Raw genomic sequence first — 4,869 nt, 5'->3', positions numbered from 1 at the left:
GGATATACCCTTTGGTTGGTTGATGATGCATGGAGGGGATTGGAACCATGGCAGTGAGATGATGTGCGATGAAATGAAGGTAAGGTTCTCCCATGTAAACTATCATATAACTCACAATAAAACATTAAAAAAGAGAGAGAGAGAGAGAGAGAGAGTTACAGAATTGATAAGAAAACAAGATCCTTCAATATGCTGTCTGCAAGTGACACACCTTACACACAAGATAAAAACAGATTAAAAGTTAAAGGGTGGAAAATATATACCAAGCTCATTGCAATCAAAAACAAGCAGGAGTGGCAATACTTATCTCTTATAATACAAACTTTAAGACAAAAACCAACATAATAGACAAGATGGACATTATATCATGATTAAAAGATCAATTGAACAAGATGACAGAACCATAATAAATATCTACACTCCCAATTAAAGAGCTCCAAAATATATAAAGCAAACTCAAATAAATGTGAAGAAAGAAATATACAAATCTCCAATAATAGTGGGAGATTTTAATACACCACTTTTGAAAAAATATAGACCAATCAGAAAGAAACTTGACAAAGACACAGAGGGACTAAACAACACAATCAACCAATTTCACCTTATAGATATATATAGAGCATTCAACCCAATATTCTCCAGAATAGACCATGTGTTAGATCACAAAACAAGCCTCCATATATTTACAAACATCAAAATACTACAAAAGATCTTTTCAGACCACAATGCTATAGAATTAGAAATCAACATTAGGAAGACCAAGGAAATAAAGTCAAATACATGGAAACTAAATACCACATCACTTCAAAGCTACTGGGAAGCAGAAGAAATAAAACATGAATTCACAAAGTCTCTAGAAACAAATGCGAACGAAAACACAACTTGCCCAAATCTTTGAGACATGGCCACAGCAGTGCTTAGAGGAAAATTTATTGCAATAAATGTACACATCCAAAAAGAAGAAATAACAAAAATCAACATATTAACACAGCATCTCCAACAACTAGAAACAAACCAGCAAGGTAAACCTTCAGTCAACAGAAGAAATAATAAAGATTAGAGCAGAAAGAAACAAGATACAGAACAGAAAAAAAACTATAGAAATAATCAACAGTACAAGGAGCTGGTCCTGTGAAAGGATTTACAAAAATGACAATTGGCAAACCTAACAAAAGAAATGAGGAATAAGACACAAATAACATACATAAGAAAATACATGAGTGATGTCACAACAGACCCAATAGAAATAGAAATTATAACAGAATATTATGAAGAGTTGTACTTCAACAAATTTGAAAGTCTAGAGGAGATGAATACATTTTAGAAAAGTACGAGCTACCTAATCTTACATAGACTGAAGTAGAAAACTTGAACAGACCCATAACAAAGAAAGAAATTGATCAGGTCATCAAAAAATCCACAACCAAAAAAAGTTCAGGTCAAGATGGCTTCACTAGTGAACTTTACCAAATATTTGGGAAAGAGCTGTTGCCAATTCTACTCAAATTATTCCAAAATACAGAAAAGGATGGAAAACATCCTAACACATTGTATGATACAAGTATAACTTTCAAACCAAAACCAGGGAAGGACATCACTAAGAAAGAAAATTATAGAACAATATCTCTCATGAATATAGATGCAAAAACTCTCAACAAAATCCTAGCCAGCAGAATTCAAAAACACATAAAAAATAATGCATCATGAAAAAGTGGGATTCATATCAAGTATGCAAGGTTGGTTCAACATTAGAAAAACAATCAATGTAATTCACGATACAAATTAAAAGAAAAAAAAAAAAAAAGGAAAAGAACCCCATGATCATATTGATTGATGCAAAAGAGGCATTTGACAAAATCCAACATCCACTTATCATCAAATAAAAACACTCCACAAAGTAGAAATTGAAGGAAAATTCCACAAATAATTAAGAGCATATATACAAAACCAACAGTCAACATCACTCTCAATGGAGAGAAACTGAAGGCCTTCCCTTTGCAAACAAAAACCAGACAAGGATTCCCTTTGTCACCACTCCTTTTCAGTATTGTTTTGGAAGTCTGAGTCAGCGCTATAAGACAAGATAGGGAAATTATAGGCACCCAAATTGGTAAAGAGGAAGTAAAACTCTATTTGCAGATTATTTGATCGTATACATAGAAAGCCCCAAAGATTCAGCGAATCACTGGAAAATTCAGCAAAGTGGCAGGGTACAAGATCCACATACAAAAATCAGTTGGATTCCTCTATACTAATAATGACAAGAATGAAACAGAAATTAGGAAAGCAATACCATTTACAATAGCCACTTAAAGGATGAAATATTTAGGAATAAATGTAGTCAGAGAAACAGAGGACCTATATAAAGAAAACTACTAAACACTACTACAAGAAACCAAAAGAGACTTACAAAACTGGAAGAATGTACCGTGCTCCAGGATAGGAAGACTTAACATTGTGAAAATGTCAGTACTACCCAATCAACCCATATAGCGCAATCCCAGTCCAGATTTCAAGGAAATTCTTTAAAGAGATGAAAAACAAAACAAAACAATTACAAACTGTATATGGAAAGGAGAGACACCCAGGATAAGCAAAGCACTGTTTAGGAAGAAGAACAAAGTCGGAAGCCTCTCATTCCTAATTTCAAATTTTACTATATGGCCACAGTGGTCAAGACAGCCTGGTACTGGTACAATGAAAGATTCATAGATCAATGGAACAGACTTGAGAATCCAGAAATTAACCCATCCACATACAGCAAACTGATCTTTGACAAATTAATTGATCTTTGAATGGGGAGGAGATAGTCTCTTCAACAGATGGTGCTGGCAGAACTGGAAATCAATATGCAAAAGATTGAAACAAGACCTTTACTTCACACCGTATACAAAAACCAACTCAGCATACATTAAAGACCTCAATATGAATCCCAAAATTGTAAAGTTCATCAGTGAAAAAACAGGGACAAATTTAAGAACTATAATACAGGATACACACAGACTACCAAACATTGCGAGAATTGTACAAACAAAAGAAGACAAAATAGATATTTGGACATACTAAAAATTAGAACCTTATGGGCATCAAGACTTCACCAAAAGAGTAAAAAGGGAGCCCACAGAATTAGAAAAAAATCCTTTGCAATGATACATCAGACAAGGAACTAATATTTAAAACATAGGAAACTACAACAACTCTACAAGAAAAAGAAAAATAACCCAATTAAAAAATGGGCACAGGATATGAACAGACACTTCACAAAGGAGGAGATTCAGACAGCCAACAAACATATGAAGAAATGTTCATGATAACTAGCCATTAAAGAGATGAAAATCAAAATAACAATGAGATATCATCTCACACCAGCAATAACAGTAAATTCCAAAAAGCACAGGACAATAAATGCTGGCAGGATGTGAAGAGTCTGAGACCCTCTTACATGGCTGGTGAGAATGCAAAATGGTCCAACCACTCTGGAAAACAGTACGGTGCTTCCTCAGAAAGCTTATGCTCTAGCAATTCTTCTACTTGGTATATATCTACAAGAAATACGAGCCAGAACATGAACAACAATGTTCATAGCAGCACTATTCACAGTAACAAAAAGATGGAGCTAGCCTAAGTGCCCATCAATTGAAGAATGGACAAACAATCTTTGATATTTACACACAATGGAATATTATGCTTCCTTGAAGAATAACAAGGAAGCTGCAAGCCACCACATAACATGGATGAATCATGGGGGCTAGAGACAGGATGTGGGAGCAAAGGGTAGGTGATAGACACATCATAGTTCAATGTTGGGGAGGGCAATACACAAGAATGGGGAGGGGAGGGGATTGGAAGAGCAAGGCAGATAGGAGAACACTGAGGCAGGTTTGTATGGGCTAAATGGGTTAGAGGTAAATAATGATGCATGCTCAACCTTGGAACAACAGGGCTCTGTGATACAGGGATCGAGGCATAACCTGAATGGATAAAAGAGGGGAAATGATGTTAAGATACTTGACTGTGTTATGAATATTGGTTTCCCTTGCCTACTATTATAAAATAGACATTTGAGTGAGATAGAAAAGAATATTGGGAAACATGATTACTGAAAGCTTGTAAGCCTGTGTTCAGCCTATAACTCATTGGAATGCCTAAAAGGGGTTCTAGAACTTGCCCAGTGAAATAGGCTTCCTGCAGAGCCTTTGTAGCATATAAGACCTTAGGTGGAATCCATCCAGAAACTTCTGAGGTGGGATACTCCCACTTGAAAGGACAAGTATTCCAACCGAAACAGCTAGAGGAATAGAAGATACTGCTTGAAAGAAAGACCAGCAGGAAAAATCCAAAACTAAAATGGTAGGCTGATTGGCTACTACAAGAACAAGCAAGTTGTTCACTGGGGAGCCATAAGGCAAGCAATCAAGTCTCTTCAGGACAAACCCCACTCCAAAACTGAAACTCAAAGGGAATACATGAGCAGGCATGTAATCTTGCTGGCAACCACGTTGATCTACTGGTGAGTGCAAGTGGGTGAAAAGCAGCACTGAAGATATGGGCTGAGTTTGACCACGTTCCATTGACTCCCATCCACCTGGAGATGAGAGAGATAAGAGGAAGGACTGGTTGGTCCGAAATGTGGTGAGACCTGGGGACGCCTAGTCCTATGGGCAAGGACATAGCCATTGAGGTCTAGAACTGAGTGTGAAGCGTCCAGTTGATATGAAGTGATGGGAGGCACACAAGAACACCCAAATTTATAGATGGTACCCATTCGACCTAGTTTTGATGGCTTGATGATCAGAACTTGACTAGAAGAAGTTTTTTTTTTTTTTTTGTTTTTTTTGTTTTTAATAAAGGAAACAAAAAAAAAAAAAG

The sequence above is a fragment of the Chrysochloris asiatica genome, unplaced genomic scaffold (assembly GCF_000296735.1).
Source record: "Chrysochloris asiatica unplaced genomic scaffold, ChrAsi1.0 scaffold00204, whole genome shotgun sequence".
In the NCBI taxonomy this organism is placed as follows: domain Eukaryota; kingdom Metazoa; phylum Chordata; class Mammalia; order Afrosoricida; family Chrysochloridae; genus Chrysochloris; species Chrysochloris asiatica.
Note: the sequence above shows the minus strand (reverse complement) of the source record.